Consider the following 26,704-nt stretch of genomic DNA (forward strand, 5'->3'; position numbering starts at 1 on the left):
TATATTAGTCTTTTTACCTTTTATTTGGTAATGTCTTACATTTTTCTTGAGTATCCTACATTTTTGTGGTGTCTTCTCCTCCTTTGCAGTTATGATATCTTGTCACTCTGACCATATGACACTCTGGTCAGCAATCTTGCTTCTGCATTTTGCTCTACCTATACTTCCAGGTTGTCTTCAAGGGCAGTCCCATGTAGAGTGGATTGCAATAGTCTAGTCAGGAAGTTACCAGTGGATGGACTACTGGGTTAAAAATAAATCTTCCCTTATGCAAATATAATTTGCCTTTAATTTCACACTATTCATAATGATGAACTGCAGCCATCTTCTGACAACACAAATAAGTTTTCATACACAGTCGTTTACTCTTCTTGCTCTATCATATCCTGTTTGGCCATTACCATAACAATCACTGGAGGAAACAAAATGACAGGCTTAATTTTAAAAACTCTCTCTAAATAATTGAGCTGGAGCAGTTCTTTTGTTCTTTGTTACCGTTTTGAGTTCTGATGGACTTCCCTTTTCCCAGTCCCAACTACATTAAATGATTTACTTTCTCTTTTCGGTTTCTTCACACAAAACATTCAAAATTGTGGCAGCCGTGAAAGGACCAATGCAAAATAAGATGGTTGTTTATACTGTTTATCCACCCACTTGATTCTGTTTCTCATTCCCAAACGGTTGCCCACCCCACCCTGCCAAAATTTCTCATCACTGAGTTATTATGGGTCTGGGTTTGTTTTTTCTTCCCCTTATTTATTACTTGCATTTATATCTATGATTTTCCTCTGTTGAACTAAAATTAGTATATGTGATAATCTTTCTTTTTATAATTTTAATTCCACAAGAATGTTCTTAGGGTGGTCATGCTAAAGAAAAAGAAACTGGCCTGTAGTTATCCATAGTTTCCCCGCTCCCCGAGTCTTTCAAAATATCAGCAAAATTCCATTTTATTTATAACACATTTATTAGTGTCAGTTTTGGCTCCAGTTCCATGAAGATGGGAAAACCTGAACTAGTATCAAACTGCATGGTTTTCAAAAGGGTTTTCTCAGAGGGTGCATTTATATTGTATGTTTGATACTACTTTAAGCGCTATGGCTCCATCCTGGGGAACCCTGGGATTTGTAATTTTGCAAGGTATTTAGCCTTCTCTGCCAAAGAGTGCTGGTGCCTTGCAAAATTACAAATCTCAGGATTCTGTGGGATGGAGTCAGGCAGTTAAAATGGTGTCAAACTGCATTATTTCTAGTGTAGATACACCCTGAGTGAACTTTTCCCCCCTAATGTTGGCTTTCACTTATACAGCTAGTTGTTTTGGCCCATCTCTGAAAGGAGCTTTGCTGCCACAAGAAGCATTTGTTTTTCCTTCATTATGACTGTTTTTATTATTTCAGTTATAACCTAAATTTCCCCCATAACAGGGATTCAATGCAGCTTCCAAAAGTTAAAATAGTGTACGTATAAAAATGCAAACAAACTCTGATATAAATCTGAAGATTCATGAATGGCTTTCCTAGCCTACATTACAATCCCAAAGCAAGAATGGTCATTTAAAGGTTTACATAAAAAGACTGGGTGCCTGAGAAAGAGAGTGAAAAACTAGCCTCTGTGCATTTTCCCATGAACTTTTATTGGACTGGAGAATTTTTTTCATTAAACTCTTCCAATCTATCTTAGTGCTACCCACCAGATGCTAAATATTTTTAAAATCCTGATTATGGATCTTATAACTCCCCCGCCCCTCCGGTCCTTGTTGGTGTAGCTGCTCTGATGTTTTAGTTGAAGCTAGTGATGCTATTCTTGGCTCAAAGGACTGATGAAGGAAAGGTAGTTTAATCACTGTGAAACATTATAGAAGTTGGTTCAAGAGATGTTAAGTGAGTTACTGGACTGTGGTAGTATTGATTTTTCTCTTTCATCACAAAGGAGGAGGAATACAAGGGTCTATTGTTAAATAATCCAACACTTGCTTAGTTGTCATTTCCTTGTAAGGAAATTTGCACAGCACCAGCTGTGGGAAAATTTGCTGGAAATGGAACAGGAGGAGACCAGAAATGCTTGAGTCTCATGTGTGATATGCTAGAGTTTCTTTCAGATAACATATTACTTGTACTAATTTAAAAGAAAAATACATTCAGTGGAAAGCTGTAGTTTTGTAAGTACTTAGTTTTGGACAGTGGGAAAAAAAGAAGTCCTTATTTAGTTCAAGAGCTATAGAATCCTGATAAAAGGTAGCAGGAAACATTTGTTAGTTATCTAGATATTTATATGACACTTACGGTGATAGTTCATTTTAACTGTTCGACATATTTTAGTAAATGGGTACCCAAACACTAATTTTGAGTATAGGCTCCCTGACTATTTTTTTAACTAGTTGTGTCTCGCCTTCTGCATATGGTTCATGTTACATAAGCGTTTTATCAGATCTTGTATGTGCATGTGTAGACTGGCTGTTGTTGTAATGTGCCTTCAAGTCATTTCCAACTTATGGTGATCCTAAGGCGAATCTATCACAGGATTTTCCTGGCAAAATTTGTTAAAGGTGGCTTTGGCATTGCCTTCCTCTGAAGTTGAGAGAATGTGACTTGCCCAAGATCACTGGGTGAATTTCCATGGCTGAACGGGAATTCAAACCCTGGTCTCCAGAGACATAGTCCAACACTCAAACCACTAAACCACAATGGCTATTGCATGTGTTAGTACCTTAGTTTTAACCTGTCAAAAGGAAACTGCATAATCTTTTGTGGAGGTGCACTAACCATTCAGTATGCTTTTCATTGACTCTAGTGAAAATGTAAAGTGATGAGCTAAATGCTAAAGATGTCTCATCCTCATTTAATCCTCGTGCACAACATTTTGTGAGTTGTGGGGTATTTTGTGCCTCTGCCTCATCTCCACTGAAGAAAATGAGGCCAACTTAGTGACCAACAGAGCATGTCCCTTCTGCCTCATTGCATTATGGATAACTGAAAAATGGCATTGGACATGTTTTGTCCCAAGACATTACATTGGTGGTGGTGGTAGTGGAGAATCCCAGTGGCAAAAACAGTAGACAGAGTGTATGTGTTTGTGCGTGCATGTGTAAAAAAGTTTCAGCTGATTTTGTTTGTTAAAAAAAGAAACAAACCCAGTATACGAGAAGTATATGAAATTTAAGCAAGTTGTTCAGAAATGCATATGAGACAATACTGTAAAATGCCTACATGAAATCTAGTTCCCTGTATGTTTTCTTACAAAACATCGCTCTGGTGGTTTAAAATATCCCCTCTTAGGGTTAATTGGGTGTGTATGTATGTAAATGTTTATAGCAAATATCAGAAAACACTAAAAGAATCAATTATTCAGATTTTCACTACATAGCCCACACTATGAATAGCAGTATGGAAGAAGGTCCATAGGGCAGAAATTATTTGTTGAAGGATAAAAGATGTTGCAGGGTCTCATCCAATTCTTCATTTAAACAGAAGCCAGGCACATTTGAACCAGTAGTCTTAACTTGTTGGCCAGTGTGAATCTTGCATTGTCCAATATTTTCACCAAACAAAAGGTGACACCAGAGTCTAAAAAATAACAATGTCTCTTCACCTCCCACAGCCCCATCTTTAGTGCAAGAGAATAAATTGTATCTGCCATCTCTGAGTCTGTGTACCTTCTTGTGGGGTCTGTGCAACCATGATAAATGAATACTGCAAACACAATCACCATTTCAGTACCTCAGTTTTTTTAAACCAGTAGAACAAGTTGTGTACTAAATTGAGCACATATCCAGTGTCCTAAATTTCCATGCTTCCAATGAGGTGCCAGTGCAGGACTTGATTGTAGGACTCTTTCTGCCCAGCAGTATTGCAACCTTGGATGCGTAACATCAAGCCTTAAGTAAAACATACAAAATAGGTGTAAATATGTAATAGAAATTCTTCTATAAGGAACTAACCCTTTTAGAATCTCCTAAATGCATAATTGAAAATCCTTCTGTCTTATTCATGGTGAAGAGTGCCTAATCCTTATCACTGGAAATTATGGCACCTCTTTTCTGCAGTTCTTACTCTCTTTCTGAACTAAATTAATAAGAACAGCTCCTTCTTTAGGGTTTCCCCATCCATTGGGCCAAACCAATAATTCATAGGACATATACCAACTTGATAACAATAACTATATGCTCATATAGTTATAATAGTTTTTATGTAACACAATACTTTATATGTATACAGTTTATATAAAAACAACATTTCTTTTATTGGGTGCGTGTGGGACTTTTATTATTGCTTTGGCTTTTGCTGTCAAGTCAACTTCAGCTTAATGTCAACACTGTGAATGAGAAACCTCCAAGATCCCTGATCATCAACTGCCCTGCTCAGGTCTTGCAAATGCATGACTGTGTCTTCCCCCAAACTATGACATTTCAGTTTGATATAAACTAAATGAATGTGTAAGTTGACTACTTTTACTCTTACATGATTCAAATGTCTTCACACAATCTGGGCTTTTAACTCTGGTGGGGTGTGTGTGTGTGTGTGTTAAATCATTCATTTCTTCAAGAAAGATTAATTCAAAACAGTGGGAGGCAAATGCAGAAGTATAGTCTTGACATAAGAATATTTTTCCGTGCAATCTATTTACTGAAATAAGAGTAATGCAATTCTACCATAATAAAAGAGATTTCTCTTTTGCTGTTTATATAAATACTCATTTTTACACCTTGCAAAATTGATTATAATTTATATTAAGAAATACGATTGACACTCTAAAGTGCTTTTAAGAGCTTATAAAACCAATTAAACGAGAAAAAATATTATTCTGCATGGGATTGTGGGAGAGTGGGTTGCCTGTCTCTACATATGTTCCCTTTATAGCAGCGATTTTATTCACAAATATACAAACAGTGTTTAGTGGAAATAAGTGGGATTTTGGGGAGGCCAGCCAAATTGTTACTACACTTTCAGATCTCCTAATTCAACGTCATGGTTTGCCTCCTTAATTCCTTAGGCTGTTTCTAGTGATGCTGAACTTGTAGGCACGTTTCTTTATTTCACTCTGTCTTTGAATTCACTACTGCATCTTCTTCTTCAGCCTCATCCCTGCACAGCCTAGTATAGTAAACTGCAAGTTCAAGAAGGTGTCTCCAATTATTTGGTCATACAGTGGAATATTCAAGCTAGCGTAGATGATCACCCAGAAACTGTGACAATACAAAATAAAAGTAGTATTGTGAAGTCAAAGGCTTTCATGGCTGGCATCCAGAGATTTTTGTGGCTTTTTCGGGTTATGTGGCCTTGTTCTAGAAGAGTTTATTACAGACATTTTGCCAGCATCTGTGGCTGACATCTTCAGAGAATGCTGGTGAAATGTCAGGAATAAACTCTTCTAGAATATGGCCACATAGCCCCAAAACCCACAAAAATCTACAAGTGTCATTGTTTAGGGCACCAGTTAGTGGTATCCTTTCCCAGGATGTTCTATTCAATTCCCATTTCTCAGTTTACCAGCTGCAACTGCAGAGCATGCTCAAGCTTCACCGGGCTGTTCAGGTCTCCTCCCCAGCAGCTTAAGGTGTCCAAAGCCCATTGATAACTCTCTCTTGTATATTGATGAATACACTTTAAACATAAATTTATTATTTATGTAGGAATTAGAAATATTTGATTATAGAATCATAGCATCAGAAGGCGCTCTAAAGACCACCTAATCCTATAACTAAACCACGCCTGCCTAGCCTCTGTTTAAAGACCAGCAAAGGAGGAGAGTCATCATTCTCTGAGGTGGTCTGTTCCACTGTTGAACTGCTGTTACAGACAGGAAGAGCATTTTAACTTGCTAATGTATTGTAGGAATCTTTGTCCTTGTAATTTGAATCCATAGATTCATCTCATAGTCTCTGGAGCAGCAGCAAATCTGCTCACTCCACCTTCTACATGACATCCCTTCAAATACTTAAAAGATAGCTACTTCAGTCTCCTCTTCTCCAAATTGAATATCCCCAGTTCCTTAAGACAGTCTTCATAGGGCTTGGTTTTCAGGCCTTTTACCATCATGGTCACCCACTACTGAACACATCCCAGCTTGTCAATCTCCTTGTGCTGTGGTGCTCAGAATTGGACATGGTATTCTAGGGGAGGTCTAACTGAAGTTGATTAAAGTGATAATTGCTTCCACCAAAACAATGCACAAAAAGTGCTCTCTCTCTCTCTCTCTCTCTCTCTCTCTCTATATATATATATATATATATATATATATATATGATTAGATGATGTTAAAAACAATTATAAAACTAATTTTAAGAAGATAGTGGCCAAACAGTACTACTGTATACTGCTATTTGAACCACCCACCTGCAGCTCTACAGAGGTGAAGGCAGCTTGAATTCCTTTGGGACAGGGTTTTCAGAATCAAGGTGCAACTACAGAGGAAGCTTCACTTTGTATACTCATCAATATACACACTTGGGTTGGTGAGATGCACAACAAGGCCTCTATGGAATCCCTCAGATTGTTTATGTGATTATAAGGTGGAAAGGGTCTTTCTGACATCCTGCCCCAAACCCTTTAGAGCTTTGCAGCTCTATTCCGGCACATTCTAGGTCTGTTCTGGGCTGAATTTTAAAATCTAGATTTGACACAGACTGTGTATGTCTGAATTCCCGGGTGATAAACATTTTCAAGTTCATAGACCAATTCCACCCTACTGTAATTCTCAAAATATTATGATTTTCTATGGCTCTGTAATATTATAGATACAGAAAATACAGATAGATACTTGTATTTAAAAGTAAGATTTTTAAAAGTAAGATTTACACTATTATATTCTAATACAGTTGTAGTGTCACAGATCTAATTTGTCCTTTGATCTTTTGTTACAAATGATTGAATTGTATGAGTAGACAAATCAAAACAGATTTTAAATGAGCCGAAAACTCTTTAAGATGTCAGTGAAGTTCAGTGCCAGATGGAAGAAGCTGATGTAAGGGGAAGGCAAAATTATTTCAAATGTTAAAACACTAAATGGGACTTATCTGATCAGGATGCCAAAGTATATGTGTTACGATTTTTGTAGAAAGCTTTTATGCAATGATCAGCTGGATGCACTTAATGGTGGCTAAAATTTGTTCCTTACTGGAAGTTGGAATAATTATTTTCACCTATTCAAGAAAAGAAAATAATAGAACAATATATTTGGAGAAGAGTGCCCTCTAAAACCGAGTACCATCTGGTACTCAGGCCAATTCATTTTGTGTGACTTTTTTTGTTTTGCTGCTTTAAAGACCAAGACCAGATGTTCTTCTTTGCCTTTCAACACTAGGAAGATATAACGCTACTTCTTGTATATGTTGCTTTTTATTGTTAGTGCTTTTATAGGCTGAATATATTCAAAGTGGAATAGAAGAGGAAGTATTATTTCACACAGCTGTAGTGATCTGGAGGGCCTCATTCTCTCATGTCCTGCTCAGCTTAGGTTCACAGGATACAGTGGAGTAACAGAGGTTAAATGTCTCGCAAAACTTCAATTCCCAGTGCTTTGATGCCACAACAAGCTACAAATCCCAGGCTTCCTTAGCATTGAGCCATGATAGCTAAAGTGATGTCAAATTGCATTATTTCTGCAATACAGATACAGCCTCAGGTAGTGTGTCCTTGTGCCTCCTGAAAAATGCTGTCTTCTGGAGAAGGTCTAAAATCGTAAACCATTAAAAGAGGCTTCAAAATCCTTTGAAGCTATTTCTGTACTCTATATATTTAGTCACTGTTGTTGAATGTAATTGTCAATACACAGGTCAGGCTAACCTCATTATAATTACATGCAACAAATACAGAGTTCCCATTAAGAGTGCTTGTTTAATCTGTAAACCCAGCCAGTGTTCCATGCAATGAAAAAAGCACATTGGAAAGCACTGATAGAGTTCTTCTTTTGAAACAGACTGCTGGGTGCATCTTAATCCATGAACAAAAAAAGAAGAAGAATGAATTGTTACTATAATTAAGTCTTGGATTTGTACAGTTGCTCTTCCAGGTTATAAAATGACAATAAGTTCGTACCAAATTAATGGCTGACCTTTAGAGTGAGCATATCTGCATTCTGAAGATTTTTAGTTCTATAAAAAGCTAATTCTCTCTTCTGCAAAAATGGTTTCCTAATTAAAGACTGTAATTATATAGACTCAAAGAAATCTGAATTAAGATCAGTGGGTTACTTTTTTTTTTTTAAAGAACTCATTAAAAAAAAGATTGGCAGGCTTATATTCATGCCTTACAAGTTAGCTTGAGTGAAGTTGTATTTGGTAAGTTGGTGGTGTTAAAGGAAATGATGTATTGAAAAGACCCTCTACCCCCCCCCCCCCAAAAAAAAACACCCACGGCTAATATTAGCTGTTGTATACAGCTCCTTTTGAACAATGATCCATATGTCCTAATCACTGAGTCCTGATTGATATATTTTTAAAAATCTTTCTCAACCTTACTCTCTGTGCTCCTATATCTGGAAACGGCTATGATTGAATCTAGGACCTATTACGTGCAAAACATGAAACTGCTGTTGGACTAACAGAGTTTCCCGTAATCAAGTAGTTTTAATTACATGGGCAAAATATGGATATAATCCTTTGGTGCTAGGCATTGTAAAACAGATCTGCAATCTGGTACAAATAATACTATAAATCAGTATGGTACGGATAGAAATTGCTGTGGGTGGACCTCAGAAGTAGGGAAATGCAGAGGTGACAAAACTGCTTTTCAAACCCTCTGCAGTGCTTTGGATACAAAGTGGCTTTAAGTTCCCTTTGAGCAAGAACTGCTTTGTTTGGAATCCAGGAAAATTTTACTCTCATCTCATCTCACTTTTCCAAAGCTATGGTTTTTTTCCTTCAGTGACTGGTGTTATGACAAGTAGGCTGATAAAGAGAGCAGGGAGTGAAAACAGGTATAAGGGAAGTTGTCAAAAGTTGACACATCCCAGCAGCTTTACTTTATCATTGAGTAAGAGGTGTTATAGAGATTGAGACCATTGTGATGGTGTGTCCAATTTTTGACAGATGACCCAATCTCCTGTGAAGTATATTCAGAGTTTCAGGACCAGGCAACTTCCTTTTGCAAGTGGTCCAAATATCTCTGAAGCAGCCTAATTTGATTTAATGGTGATGCTTCATCCAAAGTGGATGCACATACCCTAGTGCTAGCATTCATTATATATTTTGCTATTAAATTTAAAATTTTGTTTTCCAAAACAGAAATTCTGCTTTCCAATAAATAAATAAATAAATAAATAAATAAATAAATAAATAAATATCCCAAAATTGAGAGTAAAGAATGCTTGAGGCAGCTTCTCATATCTAACATTTCGTCAACTTATGGTTCCAGGTTTTATAGTAACAATCATGAATGATCCCTTTAAAGTTTGCTTCTGCTAGATCTGTTCTTCAGATGTTCCAGATGTTCACCAACATACAAAATTCTCAATGAGAAAATTAATGAAACATTCTTGAGAGTTCAGTTTCAGGCTCATGGTATGAGTGGCCTGATTTACGATAAAGGTAGCTTCCTTATTTAGAAGTGTGCAACTGGGGGTGTATTTACACATTACACAGTTTTAATAGTTTGATAATGCTTTAACTGACAAGGCTCCATCATCCAGAATACTGGGATTTGCAGTTTCGTGAGGCATTTAGATTTCAGTGATGGAGAGCTATAGTCCATTCCACTGAACACAGGTACTATAGTTTTCTAGTAGAGAATTCTGAGTTACCTCACTAAACTACACACCCCTGGATTCTGGAGGATGGAGCCAGAGCATGTAAAGCAACCTGCTATATTATTGTACTTTGTGAATACACTCTTTTTTTAAAATTTATTTATTTTATTGTATTCTTTATTCAATTTCATAAAAGATAAAAACAAAATACACATACATCTACATAGATATGTGATAGTAGTGTTATGTATTCCATCCACTTTGATAACATAAAAATTTTGCTTTCACACACCTGGCTATCTAATTCTTCAATACAATATTGGATCCACTTAGGCTTCCTACCTACTTTCCTACCCTGTTATTGATATAATCTGATAATCTTCATCTTATAGACCTCGCCATTTGAAATGTCTCTTTTTTTAACATACAGTTCACAGAATAGTCAAAACATAAATTTATTAATGAACATTATACTCTATTATGAACTGAATAACTGCATATATGAATCTTCAATTTACATCTTGCATCTAAGAGAGTCCAGAAATAATAAAAGGAAAAAAGGAAAAAAAAATTCCTTGTTAATATTCAATGGCTGCTTCATATATGCTATCATATTCAATGTTTACCACAATTTTGTCTCGTAATCGGTTCTTTGTTCATGACATATTGAGGAATACCTCAAAAAAGAAAAGAAAAGGCGTTTCAGTACTTCAAACATGATAATATTCTTGTTTATCGCTTCCTCAAATCTAATAACACTATTTAGCGCAAGGGAAGAAAGAAGGAATTAGAGTGTTTGATAACATATCTATGCTTTCCCCAAAAAGCTAATTTCCTCCCTGAGTCTATCGATAATCCTATTCAGTTATTTGCGAGTGATACGTTAATTTCCCATTCTCTTTTCATATGTTGTAATACCCTTTCCCAAAATTCCCTTCTTTTCTTTCCGTCATGATTTTGTACCATGCAGCATATCCTATCCAGTTCACTATACTCATTCACTCTAATCATCCAATTTTCCCATGATGGGATTTCCTTGGATTTCCATAGTTTTGCTATCTCTAGCCTGGCTGCTGTAACAAGATATAGCGAAATTCTCCAACACATCCCTTCTTTTGCCTCTAGAATTGTAGTAATGTTAAGGAGATATAATTTGGGATCTAATGAAAATTTAAAACCCAAAATACTTTGCACAGAACTATGTACTACTTTCCAGAATTTTTTAACTTCTTTGCAGCCCCACCACATATGATATAGCGTCCCTTTTTGTTTGTTACATCTCCAGCATAATCCTTCACTAGATTTGAACATCTTTTTTAGCCTCCATGGAGTAATGTACCATCGATTCATTATTTTAAAATGATTTTCTTTTAAACTTTGAGCCACAGTAAATTTGTTCGTTCTCAGCCAAGCTCTTTGCCATTCTTCATAGTTAATTGTCAATCCCAGATCCTTCGACCATTTAATCATATAATCCTTTATTGTATTATGTTCCAGTACTCTCTTCAACATTAGTTTATAAAATTTTCCAATTTTGCCTTTGTCAGATTGCCAAAAGATTTTGTCAAGTTCGTTAAATTCTATTTCGATCCCTTTAGTTTTTAGATCACTTTTCATTTTTTGATCAAGTTGAATGTAATTGAACCATGTCAGATCAAAGCCCTCTTCTTTTAGTCTATCTCTATGTTTTAAAGACATCGCTCCCTGTGTGTCTACTAACATTAGGTTTTTATATGTTATCCACTTTCCCTGGGGAAGCCACCTACCGAAAAAAAGCCTCTTGAGGTGAGGTCCAGACCGGTAAATGAAAATAAAAGATTTTAAAAATTTGTTACATATTTCCAGTAACGCTCTTCGAATGGGGTGATTGTTAAAATCACAATTTTGCTCAAGTTTCCCATAACACAGAAAAGCATACCAGCCGAACCTCAATTGCTCACCTTCCAAATTTAGTAAATCGCAGTTTTCTAGCTTAACCCACGTTTGTAACCACATTAGGGAGCAAGCCCAGTAATAAGTTTTTAGATGTGGTAGACCATATCCTCCTCTTGATTTTTCATCTTGTAGAACAAGCCAATTTACTCTGGGTCTTTGTCCCTTCCATATAATTTTTTTCAATTCGTTATCCCATTCTTTGAGTATCTTGTCCGTTAATGTAATGGGGAGTTTTTGAAATAAAAACATTATTTTTGGTAGGACAGTCATTCACTTTGTGAATACACTCTTGATGAGTTTTGGGTGAAATCTGTTGTTATCTGAACACACATTGTTGGCATAAGAGAACTTTCCCTTCTCCTCCCCCTGCAGCCCACAAACCCCTACAAACTCTGTGAGAGAAAGCATTGTTGTATGTAGCTCTGGGAGCGATGTGGAACTAGTGCTGGGCCTAAATCTATTCTCCAGTTTCCTGAAAGTTTCCAGCCTCCCCTCATGAAAGAGGCTTTGTTCTTCTACTTCATTGTTAGAGCCTTTTAGATTCTGTTTGGTAGAATTTTCTTCATCATTCTGACTGATCTTTAGATATTTCCCCATCAGTTTGAAGCCTCCCTTGTTGCCTGTTTTTCCTGACAGCCCTGTGAGAGAGGGAGTACCACATGATGTCTTTCCCTGGGCCTTACGCTTCTCAGGGGAAACTAAAGAGATGATGTTTACAATAAAATACAGGACAGACATATGCCATGTCCATCTCATAAGTAAGATCAGCAGAAGAATGCTACACTCTGTCTATGAGAATATGTCCAGTATTTTAAATTCTTTGAAACACCCTACCTCTAAGCAGTTCTTCTCTATCAAGTTGCCAAAATACTGTAGAAGTTTTTTATTGGTATATAACTAGTTTTATTCAGTATTCCCCATCTTCCAGGTGGAGCAGTACCTATCAGTGAAACAAAAACACATTCCCTTTTGAAGCCCCTCTGCCATCTTAGTCAAGATTCTCCTTTGGCTCTACTGGATTTCTCAATGGCTTCCAGACCATGGGCCATGGTATTCTAATGGGTTTATCCATCTCTGATGGGATTTAGAAGTGTTGTTTTATGGTGGCTCTGTTCCTCCCTGAAAGGATGATTACGAATGTGGTGCTGGGGAGGGGGTCCTATCATGCTTTGGCCACAGGCTTGTGGTGGCCTCCCATGCTATTTAACAGAAAGAGGACACTGCTGAGAGAGGTAATTCAGTTTTGGTAACATTTAGATGCCACTAATATCTAGCTCTCTCACTTTTCCATTTGAAATGAGAATGGACAAGCTCCAGAGGGCCTAAGGCTAATTTTTCTAGGACACACCAGGAGTCATTCTCAGCCCCCAAAATAAAAGAAGGGGAAAATTAAAGGAGGAAATGGCTGAACATCTTCTTCTATACCTGGGAAAACATCCTGTCATGGGATGATCCCTTCTCATCGTTTTGGAAGGCAGGAAAACTTAGAGGGAGTCACCATCAGAAGGACCAATCCCTGCCATCCCTCAGCCTTTTTCCTGCCTTGGCTCTGAGGAGGCTGTGTTTTTCATTTTCTGCTCTTCCTTTACTTTGTCTTAAAGACTTTAATACTTCTTCTGAAAGATCTTATATATGAGACCCCGTATAAACAGGGAAAAATAAAATTATGGTAAAGAATCTATAAGCTACTCAAAGTGACTGCTTACTCAGCTAATGCCAGTCTAGCTGTATACAATTTAGCAATAGAGCATAGTCAGCCTCTGTACTAGTCAGGAGGCAGATTTTAAATAAAAACAAGCAAATAAAAACACTGGCATGTAGATGCCTGTTCTAAACAAAAATTGATATTTGTCCTCTTTACTGAAGGCAAGCTCTTTAAAGAATCATTGCATCTAGTATTGGTAGAGACAAATGATAAGGGGAAAATACTAGCTTTTTTCACATAAAAAGAGGCCTTTTCATCCATATAGATACAATTATGGTACTTGTACATGAGACAATAGGTTTGGTAGTCAGTGGTCTGAGCACAGTTACTAACCTGGGCAGTAGTCCCAGACACAAGGCTTCACCAGAGCCAACAACATCAATGGCAGTACCTATCCTGGCAAGCGCTGATATATATAGCCTCAATCCTGACTGATGCCCCCATACTGAATCTGTGCGGAAAGAAGTTTGTAAAGGACAAAAGAAGACACCAGGTGTCATACTTCATTTTAATACAAAATTACCACTGCTGGAGGCTTCTCGACACAGAAATTGACTTATTCTGAGAGTAAAGGACATAGAGATCTTGGGGGCTACAAAATTACCTTAGAATGGACTTGTGGATCATAGGCCAAACTTTACCCATCCCAGTCTAAATTCAAAGATGCTACTCTGGTTCTAAACTACTGTCTAATGCTGGTAATGGAATGTACCAACTGTTACATAATCCAGATAGGTCGGGCTTTTTTCTTTTCTCCCCCCCCCCTTTTTTTTTTTAACAAAAGGATGCCAATGGGCAAACATTCCTGCAAGTATACTATTTTATATGAGGATGGATTTTCTAATTTTCACACAGCCTCTTGAGGACATGAAAATCAAAATTATAATCATAGAGCCTGAAACAAATGTCCCATTGTTATTCTGCTAAAACACAAGATGTTGGTGTTTATTGCAGGTAAATATTATAATCAATTGTGCTGCTTTACTTTGTCTGCTGGCATCTGGTATTTGCAGGCATTAAAACATGGGCCCCATTGCCACTCGCACATTTGCTCTGGATAGAACTGGGGAGATCCGGTTGCCCCCATACCGAATCTGCTCGGAAAGAAGTTCGTACTACTCTTTACTTCGATCAATGCAATTTGTCTCTCTGAAGTTCACGTCTGCAGTACCACTTTAAAATGGAGCCTCCTTTGTTGTCAATCAAATTCACTTCTGCTTTCATCAAAGGTGACATATCCTACAACCATTGGCGAACCAAATGGATGCTTTCCCCTTCCTTTAAAAAAAAACAACTGGCAGCAATGTGCACATATTCTGTCAACTTGTCAAATTTAAAAACCTCCAGGTGTGTGTGTTTTGTGTATTTGGGTCATTACAGATTATGGCAACCCTAAAACAACCCCATCCTGGGGGTTTCTTGGCAAGATTGGTTCCGAGGAGATTTGCCATTGCCTTTCCCCTGAGACTGAGAGTGTGACTCCCCCCAAAGTCATGGGTTTCCACAGCTTTCCCTCTGAATGCCAGCTTCTAGCTTCCCCTTCGCTTCCAGCCCAGCATTTTCTCCTCTTTGGAACTTCTTCCCTTTCCTTCCCTTCAAGCCCAATGCCACCTCCGAAGCCCTTGCCTCCTGCCCCCCGATTCCAGCCTCTTCCCATCACAATAATAATGATGATAATAATACTTCACCTCAGAATGCCATCTCTCCATCCTCTTTCTTTGCTTTCCTTCCGATTGCCACCCCAGACTGCCTTAAATACACATATACATATGTACCCAAAGCATTCACACATTGTATCAATTTGCCAAATTTAAAAGGAAACAGAAGCATTTGCATATTCTGTCACACACAATTTTTTTTTTAAAAAAATGCCACTTGCAAAGTGATGTGCCATGCCAGAAGCAAGCAAACGAAAGGGAAATGTAGCACAAGCAGATACATTCTATCAATATGTATCAACCTGTAGAACAAGCATTCACATAATCTCTCAAAAATAAAATTACAAAAAAGAAAGAGAGGGAGAGAAAGTTGCCTGCGAAAGGGGAGGCATGTTCCACCTTCTGCCCTCCCTCTGATCTAAATCCCTCCCCTGAACTTGACCTGATCATGACCGGGGCCAAGTTCACATTTGTCGGCAGCAGGAAACAAATGGGTTTTTTCCTAAAAGACATGGGAAATAATCCACTTTCGGAAAAACCGTTCCAAGGGGGATTTGCCCTGGATTGAGAGTGAAAGACCCTAATTCTGATGTGTTTAAACCGGTGCCAATGGGAACTTCTGACTTTTAATCTGAATAACAATTCAGTTCAAAAGGTAGTCTGAATGGCCCCTTAGATCTTCTGCTGTACTCATAGCTAAATCTGATTATTCAGTGATCTGGCTTTTCCTATAAGACAGTGGAATTAAGTTAGACAGTATGTTTTATCATGACATACATTCAGATGGCTATGGTGTATCCCTTAATAAAGATTTTGGGAAATGAGCTTTACAGGATTAAATGGTATTAGTAAAGTTTGTCTGTTCCAGTAGATGGACACAGTATGACCTTCTCTCGCTTTTAAACATAGAAAAGAGTGAAGTGGTGTGGAAATGTCTTCTTGTGGAGCGGAACTGCCTATCAAGGTTTTGCCATAATATTATAGACCTAAATCCAGTTGTTAGTGTCAATTGCAGTAAGCTCATTGAAATCATATAAATGTTGATTCATCAGTTTCTCATTGATTCAGTGGTTCTACTCTAAGTGGAATAATGACTGGATATAATTATAAACTTTGTTTTATTTGGATACTGAATGCAGAATAATCAGGACTATAGTGAAATACAGTAACAATAGCTTTGTAGTATCACAGAAAAGAAAACCTCTTTGAAGTGAAGAATTGAAATACTTACTCCTAAGATGTGTGTAGGATTCCAGCATTAGTCTGGATCCAATCTTAGCTGTGGAATGCAATGTTGTGCAAGTAGGCCTGGCCTATTCTCTTCCTTCCTGCACCCACTATGTGTTCTGGGAGCCATTTCAATGCTGAAGATCAGACTCTGACAGTGATGGAGAGAGGGAATTCTTGCATTCCCTTTGGCCTTCTGTCAGAAGAAGTTCCATCAACAGAAAGTCATAACTGGAATCCTCCCCACTGTAGTTCCCTCCATGATCCACACCCTAGCATGTTCCACAGAGTGCATTTCAGCTTTGTAACAGAGTAGGTAGATGTGCAGAGGATTGCACTTGAGAGAAGGAATTCTTTTGTTGTTGTTAACTGCCCTCAAGTCGATCTTGACTCATGGTGACCCTATGGATGAGACATCTCCAAGACTCTCTATCTTCCACTGCTCTGCTTAATTCCTGGAACCCCATGCCCGTAACTACCTTAATAGAGTCATAGAATCATAGAATCGTAAAGCTGGAAGAAACCACAAGGGCCATCCAGTCCAACCTCCTGCCATGCAGGAAATCTCAATCAAAGCATCCCCGACAGATGGCCATCCAGCCTCTACTTAAAGACCTCCAAAGAAGGAGACTCCACCACACTCCAAGGGAGTGTGTTCCACTGTCGAACAGCCCTTACTGTCAGGAAGTTCCTCCTAATGTTGAGGTGGAATCTCTTTTCCTGTAGCTTGCATCCATTATTCCGGGTCCTGTTCTCTGGAGCAGCAGAAAACAAGCTTGCTCCCTCTTCAATATGACATCCCTTCAAATATTTAAACAGAGCTATCATATCAATCTGTCCATCCGTCTAGTACGTGACCTTCCTCTCTTCCTACTTCCCTCTAACTTTCCCAGCATTGTTGTCTTTTCCAATGAGTCCTTCCTTATCATGATGTGTCTGAAGTATCACAGTCTCAGTTTGGTCATCTTGGCTTCCAGGGAATTTTCCAGCTTGATCTGGTCTAGGAACCATTTGTTTGTCCTTTTGGCTTTCCATGTAATCCTCAGCACTCTTCTCCAGCATCACATCGCAGATGAATGGCTTTTCTTCCTATCTTGTTTCTTAACTGTCCAGCTCTCACATTCGTACATGGTAATAGGGAATACAATGGATTGTATGATTCTAACTTTTGTGCTCAGTTGTATATCTTTGCATTTTAGAATCTTATCTAGTTTTTTCATAACCACCCTCCCTCTTCTTAATTCTCTTCTGATTTCCTGGCTGCAGTTCCCATTTCTATTAAAGTTTGATCCTAGGTATGGGAATTCTTTTACTATTTCTATTTCTTCATTATTTAGGTTGAACTTGGGAAGGTCCTTGGTAGTAGTTGTTGTTGTTGTTGTTATTATTATTATTATTATTATTATTATTATTTTATGTTCAACATTAAGCCTGCCTTTGCATTTTTTTATTTTTTATTTTTGAAAAACTTTATTAAATTCCATTTAGAATACACCATTCATCAAACATCCACCACTAAAGACAATAAAGACAGTACTATTACCCCTGCCCACCCCAACCAAACAGCAACCAAACAGCAACCCCTTTGCATTTTCTTATTTGATCTTCCTTAATAGGTGTTCCAGATCTGTGAGGTTTCCTGCTAGTACTATGGTGTCATCTGTGTATCTTAGATTCTTGATATTCCTTCCTCCTATTTTCACTCCTCCTTCTCTGTGTCCTAGCCTGCTTTTCTTATAATATATTCTGAACAGATAGGGTGAAAGGATACAGCCTTGTCTGACCCCATTGCCAATTGGGAACCATTGTATCTGCCTACAATATCCATCCCAAGACACCACTGGGAATAGCATTTTATTTATATATCCATATAGATACATAGTACCAGTGAATAAATAGAACTCATTATTCTTAAGGTCAGGTTGTTGAATGACTTGTTGTTAAACTGACAACCAACAGATTCCCCCCCCCCCCCCCCCCACACACACACTGCTTATCAAATACAGATATGTTAAAAATGAAAGGGTAGAAATCTGGTAGAATTTTTTCCCCTACATTACACACAAACAAAACCAATATTTTTCAGATTAAGCACTGCTTTGATGTTTTCTCTCAGATTAAGAGTGTCTCACCTTTCTATTCACCATTTCTAATACAGTCCGTCCTTGCCTTGCGCGGGGGATCCGTTCCGGATCCCGCCGCGTAAGGCAAATTCCGCCTATGCTCGAGCCCCATTGGAAACAATGGGGCTCGTGCGCGGCGGCGCGCGGGGCGCAACGGGCGCGCACGCCCATTCAATTGAATGGGACGCGCCGCCCCTTCCGCCCCGCGCACACCCCACGGCTTGAGCGCGTATGCTCAAGGCCGCGTATGGTGCTCCCGTGTATGGAGCGGGCGCGCTGTACAATATTATTGTGGAATGCAATGTGGAATGCTTTTTCAAAATTACTTCTCTAATAAGGAAATGCAATATTGTTTAGCTGCTTATTTTTGAAAAGTTTATTTTGATTATTAATCCATGACAACTTTGCAGCTCTGAGAAGACAAGCCAAGTGCAAAAAGTGATAAAGGCTGGAACATTATTTTGGCTGCCAGATGTGTGTCTGGTCAGTCTCCTCTCAGAATCAATCTGACAGCACTAAGTAAGGAATGAAACAAGACAAGTCAAATTATCACTGAGTTAATGCGTAAAAAGACTGAGGACCTGAAGACCATTAAGTGAAAGAGCCTAGAAAGCTTGGGACAACACAAAGTACTCCTTTATATAGTGCTTAATTAGCTTATGGAGTTAATTAAGGTATGCTATTGCTTGAAATGGGACTTTTAAAATGATTACACAAATGGTTGAGCAGTAGTATTGCAATATCACATGATTTTGGTCAGTTAGCTTAATATAGTTCTAATTATTAAATGGTGAGTTATATAAAATGCTGGGGTCCCAGGAGGGCACCCACAAATTAATAGGTTTTAGGGGAATTTTAATAGCTCAAATAAAATACCTTGGCTGGAACAAGAGTCAGCTTGGGATCAACTCTGTGTATAATGGTTCCAACTCACACAGAATTCCAGAAGCAATACCAACTAATTTTTGGTAGCTTTATTAAGAAAATAGTCTACACACACACACACACACACACACACACACACACGAACTATCAAAGCAAAGGTGGGAGAAGATGAATAGTCGAGGCTAACATTGATACATTACCAATCTTGAAGCATGGTTCAAATAGTTGGGCATTTGGAATGGAGAGGGCTCAATGGCCACCTTGGCATGTGGGGTGGCTGGCTTATTGCTATTGTCTACTAGAACCAACATAGTGTGTCCACACTTACAAACTAGACCAAATTGCTATTCTATACCCAAAATTATGACTCGGGCAGTAATCAAGGAATGAATGGATTAAATCACAGCTAGATGGTTTTCCAGGGGGGAAGAATGGTCAAGAGACTGAGGGAAATGTTTGGATGATTGACATGAATATCTCAGATAAAGGAAATCTTGCACTGTCAGAGAAGTGTCCTTTGTTTGTGTATGCACAGTCACCTTCTTTGGCCAGAATCCCATAATCACCCTCTATAGACAAAAGGGATTATGCTGATCATTTGGGTGATCTCACTGTGGTGGATGCCTTGCTTACTCCCTTGCTAGAGTCAACCAGATTTCCAAATAGGGTATGCTCAGGCTTCTGCCTTGGGGCTGCCTTTCCAGATTACTCACATGAGAATGTGAATGAATAGCCAGTTAATGTGTGTTTGCTAGTAATAGACTGATGGGGCTTTGATGCTTAGGGCTTGCTTTGGAGAGGAAAAACTTAAGAATAGAATATGTTTGGATGCATTTCACTGGATGGTGTTTTCGTCAGCCTGTGACAGGCCAGTATCATCTCAGTACTAGACAGGATCCAGTGGTGGACTGCAGCAGCCAGCCAGTGGAATCCAGTGGGTTCACGTGGTGAGTGATCACCCCCCCCCACACACACACACACATACTGCAGCCCCTCATGTTCCGCAAAACTAGCTCTGGAGGGCTGGGAAATCCTCTGGATTTTGAGTTTCCAGGTGCAGGAGCTGCAAGGAAGAGACACAAGGAAGAATATTCTGTTCTGCTGGCCAACAATGGATTTAGCCCATGTGGTGTTCCTGATATGTGTAAAAGACCCCTATTTGTTAAAGCTAGCTAGTTGTTTTTTTCTTTTAAAAATCAGATCACATGAGCCTTATTAATGTGGCATCATCTATTAGTCAGCCTTTAAATTGCAAGACATTAATAATACATACTTTTGATTTATAATTAGTCATCTTGGACCATTTGTGGCTAAATAACCATGTCTGTCTCATGTACCAGGTATGCAAACATAATACTCCATGGCAGGTGTATGGCAGGTGTTGTCCAGTTTGGGGTGGACACATAAAGGACTGTCCAAGAAACAAGATTTCCTTTGTTTGTAAGCAAGTACTTTTCAGCTGTGCATTCTTTAGATGGCACAGCCAGGCCTTAATATTACTCTTTTTAAAGCCCAATACACTTAAGGTAGTCAACAGTCTTTACAATGCCCTTTATTCCCATTTACTTGCACCTTCTGCACATCCTTTTAAAAATGATTCATAGAGAACCCAGGAGACTCATTAGGAAATGAAAGCTTTGGATTTTTTTCTTGAGTTTGAATAGAAGCCCATCAGAGTAAGATCAGGAAATGAACATTTATTGCTGCTCTTACATTTAGTGATACTTTAATAATATATTACTGTCAATGATGCAAGCTGCTTGCTGCAAATTTCTTATTTTACTGTGTGTCATCTCCAAGTATCTTGGCAGTTCCTCTTTCTCTGACTGAGTCTGAGTCCATAACCTTCTTGGAGAACACTGGCTAAATGATAGACTACAAATCATCAAAAAGTAAATTATTCAGTTTGCCTAGCACTCCATTAAAATAATTTACTGTTTAAATAGCATAAAAGCAGGTGAAAGTATAAATGATATCTGCACTGTACATTTGAAACCTAAAGGATGAATGGCAGGTAAGTAAATGTGGAAGCATAAGGAATCATTGGTGGCTCTGTGTTGTGGGGTGGAGAACCTGCTCCAGGCTGTAAAGGAGCTATCTGAGGAATTGAACCTATTTTAAAGATAGAGTTCAATACCTTGGATGGTTTCTTTGTTATTTAGTGTACAATTTGAAAAGGATTCACAATTCCACCAGTGTAGAAACCACTAGCTGCTATGAGTATTATATGCATGCACTATAGCAAATATAATTAAGAATAATTTTTAAGCTAGTGTTTCTCAGACTTTGGTACTCCAGCTGTTTTGGACTTCAGGTCTCAAAACTGCTAAGTCCACTTGACCAATGATCAGGGACTGTGGGAGATTCAAGATGACCAAAGATTCAGTACAACTGGTTTAAATATTTTGGTTCATAGTGGTTAAATCCAACATTATATTTTAGATTGTAAGCCTGAGGGCAGGGAACCGTCTGACTAAAAAATTTATGTACAGCGCTGTGTAAATTTACAGCGCTTTATAAATAAAGGTTAATAATAATTATTATTATATGACTTCTGCTAATGAAAGATTTTCTTCCCTGTCTGTCCATTTGTTAGTATTCCAAACTGCCCCAACATCTGTTGTGAGGGTTTGTGTTCTCAGCAGATTTTGAGGGTATTTAGGAAGGGCTGCAGGAGGAAAAGATACTCCCTCTCTCTCCAGATTGTATTTAGGGAAGCTGTTCTTGCAGAAGAACAACACAAGTGGATCCTTGCTAATGTTTCCAGGATCTCTTTTTAAAAAGCAAACAAACAATTGTTGCATATGCTTTAGGATTTGTTTATTTGTTTGTGCATATAAAATTTTACTATTAATAAAGCTGGATCATTTTTTAGAGTTCTGCTAACAGATAAAAATGCTAACTGTTTTAGATAGCATTTATTTTATATAAAAGGGAACATTTTAAAGGTGGTACATTCTGCATATAATGAAGAACAGAAGAGTTTAATTTCCATTTTCTTTCTTTTTTAATGCCTTCCTTGATATGTCAACCCTTCAGTATAAAATACTAGCTTGCTGAAAACATGCTGGTGGCAGTGTTATTTGAATATGCAAGAAAAGAAAGCACAGAACTCATATTTATAGTGGCCTGACAAGAGCAACTTTATTTAATCTGCACATATTTAATTTAGAAATTAATTTGCATATATGCAGGTTATGTACTTCATATGGAATTATTTAGCAGAATTTTCTTGTGGCAAGGGTTGTGCAATGCCTGTTTCAACTTGCAAATTTGGTGAGCTGTGCCCTATTCTTTTTTATCACACTAGTTTCCAAGGCAACATCTTCTTATGCCTTCATGTATGCATTTTAAAGCCATGAGAAATCAGTGGCTGAAAATGTTTGTACTGCATTACATAAATGTGTAATGAGCTAAAATATATTTTTTCTTCACTGGCTTGTTTGTGTTGTTACAAATATTATAATATTAAAATGTTAGTGATGCAGTAGGTTTTTCTGCATGGAAGGGAAAAAGTGTGGTTGAGAAGAATGTTTGGGCATAGGAAGGAGACTACAGTTTACATTACATCTGTCCCATCATCCTCACTGGGTAATGTTGAGCATTCCACCAGCTCTTGGCCTAATTTACTGTACAGAGTTGTGAGAATAAATAGGATGACCCTTGAGCTGTTTGTAGATAAGAGGGGAATGCACATGTGAGAAAACAAGACAAAATCTAGTTTTTTCTTATGGAGATGATATTTGAGTTAGATGGGTCATTATGAAAGCCATTCTCATGAAATTAATGATTCTTTTTAGGTACATGTGAAATGTTTAAGAGGTATGCATATGCCTGATTCACAGGATAATAAATTGTAGAGTCAGCTCCCCATTTCCATGGATCCACAGATTTAACCATCCATGGCTTGAAAATATTGTTAAAATTATACATTCCAAAAAGCAAATCTTTATTTTACCATTTCATATAAGGGATACCATTTTACGGTACCACTATATTTAATGGGACTTGGAACATCCACAGATTTTGATATCCATGGGGGGTCCTGGTACTAAGCCCCAGCCGATATCACAATTACCTGACCCTTTTATTATTAGAGAATTCACATGTTTCCTGGATTAGGATGCAGTGGCAAAAATTCCCTAATGGTAAAGTGTTATCAAACCTAATGGTGATATGATAGTGCAGTTCTAGGTTGTAACAACAGAACGATAGTTTCCAGATTAAGAAATGGAATAGTAATGCTGCTTCGGTCTGTTTAATATTGATACTGATTAGCTGCAGCTCATCCAGACCAAGATGGTTAAAGTCTTGAAGTTGAAGGAGTTGGTTAGGTTTAACCTGGTGAAAAGAAAATTGAAAGCTGATATAATAACAATCTTCAAATATATGTACGGCTATCACATGGAAAATGGAATGAACTTATTTTTTGCTGCTCTTGAAACCAGATTTATGGATTCAAATTAGAAGAAAATAGAACCTACTAAACATTATAAAGAACCCCCTGACAATGTGAGGTAGCTGACAGTTGAATAGACTGCCTCAGGTGGCAGTAATCTCTCCTTTGGTCAAGGATTTAAAACAGAGGTTAGCATCTATCTCTCAGGGGTAATTTTACAGTGTGTTCCTGCACTGAAAGGGGTCAGATTAGATGGCCCTTGGGGGTTAAATCAATTCTGTGGTCGTATGATTAGATATTTGAAAAAAACAACACATAAAGTAATGTTTTGGGACAAAAAAAACCCCCAATAAAACATTGGGAAATAGAATGAAAACCCATGGTAAACTACCTATACAGGTTATGGGATATTAATAAAATTTTCTTATAGTAACAAGAGTAAAGATCTATTTAACATAGAAGAATATAGAAATGAAGGGTTAACATATAAGGAATAAGTTAAGATATAGCTTTTCTTTTTATTATTGCACAAACAACGAGACAAGTGGTTAAAAGATAATGCTCTATTTTACTTTATACGTACTTATGTGGAAAAGCCATTTGATTGAGATGTAAACTCAGATAACATGAGAGCAAAGAGAATAGGTACAGTTTATTTTCTAATGTATTTTCCTATATTGTTACACATTCTTTTGTAGTTTAACATTTTAAAATTAATAAAGACATATTGGGAAAAAAAGAAAAGAAAAAAAAATCCTGCCCAGGTGTATTTTTGGGTGGGTTTTTTTTGTATAAGGATAGTTTTATTTTTACTAGTTATAATGATGAATCCTCCCCCCTCCCCCCCCCAAAAAAAAGAAGAAGCTGTCGTGAATACTTTCTCTTTAAACATTAAAAAAACCCCAACTTTGGTCTGCCTAGTTTGTTATGGGAAACAAGAATACCTGAGTCTAAAGTTGTGCCAAGGCTTGATCTGAAAATGGATGAAACAGTTAAAATGTAGAATCTGTGTATTGGGGCTGAGTTAGACTATGCTCTTGGCTTCTTGCCTGTGCTGCTCTGTAACTGATGGTCATCTTGTCTTCCTAAGGCCAAACAGTTGTTGAAGAACCTTGCCTTCAAATTACATTTGTATACTGGATTCCAAGAAGAATGGCTTTAATTTCTTTCCTGTGAACAGGCTCCCCCTGTGATGGGTGAGCTGTAAATTAAAACAAATGAAGAGTCATAGCCTCCTGCAAGGTTTACATAATTAAAATGAGCAGGTTCATAATGTAGAGAATGCATGTAGTGCATTCATTGCCTCAGGGAAAAGCTAAAAGGGTCCAACAAAGTGAGCTAAAATTACCTGGCATCTGAAAGAAGGTCAGCAGAGTGCATCAAGCATTGAAGACTAGTTCCAGGTAATATCTTAAGTATTAATGAAACAATGGAGGCCTTTATTTTAAGTCAAGTTTGACTTGTTAGCAGTGATGTCCTTATGGTTGGCTTCACCGGGTGTGGTAACTCATGGTGTTACCCTCCCATTGGCCGCTTGCCATGCCACACCATACATAATCCTTAGTAATGATTTTAGGACTAATGTTACTCTTAAATTGTAATGTCCATATGTCACTGAATGTAATATCAATAGTTGTGACATAAACAACTAACAACATTAAAATTACATAATTAAATAACAGTATAATAGGTACAGTCAAATTGTATTTACATGGATATAGTTTCATGTTGTTAAAGTGAAAATTTGGTGAGATGTGATGTTTTAAAATAAAATTTTAAAATAATAATTTTTAAAAAAGTATTTATTTTTTTTTAAAAAGACTTAAAAAAAACCCAACAACTCCGAGGCTTCTCCTTTCTCTTCCCACTGAACCTCACTCCACTCACACCACCTTCAGTGTTTTAAAGGGGCACAGGCAAATGCCACAGCACATTTCTGCAGATATTAGGGAAGCAGTGGTGTCACCCCCCCTCCCTCTTAGGATGTCACCTGGTATGGCCTGAACTTCTTGCACTCATCCAGTGATGTCCATGCTTGTTATAATATCTGGTCTGCACATAGCAAACTTTACCTATTTCATGGGAGCAGATTGGCTTTGGGGTTCTGATGTCTCCTGCATTCTGAAATAGAAATATAAAGCAATCCTTTGGGACAATCCTTAGTTCTGAAAATATTAGAGGACTATTGCTCTACACCAGCATGCACACACCCCTTGTCTACCCAGTTGTCCTGAGTTGGCAAGACCAGTCCAAATGAATTCTCTGTCATCCCACTTTTTTGGCCTCATTCCCACTAAGAAATACATAGTTTTGTGATCCGAATCGATGGATCAATTTGACAGCGGAGTATAGTTCACACTACATTTGCCCCGATTGTATTTTTTGGCAAAATTTAGGGGTGGCATGGTGGCTTTTTTGTATAATTTTTAATGTAATTAAACAATATTAAAGTGAAAACTCAGTACATTTTGACTAATTCTCAATACCATGATGAGAGATTGGAACTTAATTTTTTTAACATTTGTGAAATGTTGGATGGTATGTTTTATGTATTCCAACCATAGAGAAGGAATGGCTGTGGCTCAGAGGCCATAGAATATTCATTTCCTTCACCTATTGTTAAATATTTAAGTTAATGGACAAGTGACTACTTCAGTAGCAAAGGTCTACTTTTTTATATACAGCTTTGGAATTATCTCCAGTTTAGAAGAGTTCTTAAACATGTTATCTGGGCACCAGTGCCTTCTTTTGCAAAGAAATAAAATCAGGACAGCATAATATAAGCGCATATGTGTTGGGATGTGTCCAAAGACCATGGCCAGTGCCCATGCCTGAGTAAATGGGATGCACATTCTTCCTGTTTGCTGCAGAAACTGTAGTTGCCCTGTGAGGTGTGGAACAGAGTAGTTTGAAATAAAATATCACTGTCTATATGATACTTTTCTTCCCCTTCAAGAAGAGTATGATCTTTGGGATCTGGCCTCTGATGGGACAACTGTAGTCCACACCTGTGCATGTTGTTATTACAGGTTAAATCTCCCTTATCCAAAATGCTTGGGACCTATTGGATTTTGGAATATTTGCATATACA

At 37.8% G+C, this 26,704-nt stretch overlaps 1 protein-coding gene across 2 annotated transcripts in view; it reads left to right on the forward strand.

Annotated features, from left to right (window-relative positions):
- Positions 1 to 26,704, forward strand: part of DCLK1 (doublecortin like kinase 1) — a 287,750-nt gene that overhangs the window by 47,000 nt on the left and 214,046 nt on the right. The window lies entirely within an intron of this gene.

Source organism: Sceloporus occidentalis, unplaced genomic scaffold (assembly GCF_023333645.1).
Source record: "Sceloporus occidentalis isolate IW3139 unplaced genomic scaffold, rSceOcc1.0.p SCAF_2, whole genome shotgun sequence".
NCBI lineage: Eukaryota > Metazoa > Chordata > Lepidosauria > Squamata > Phrynosomatidae > Sceloporus > Sceloporus occidentalis.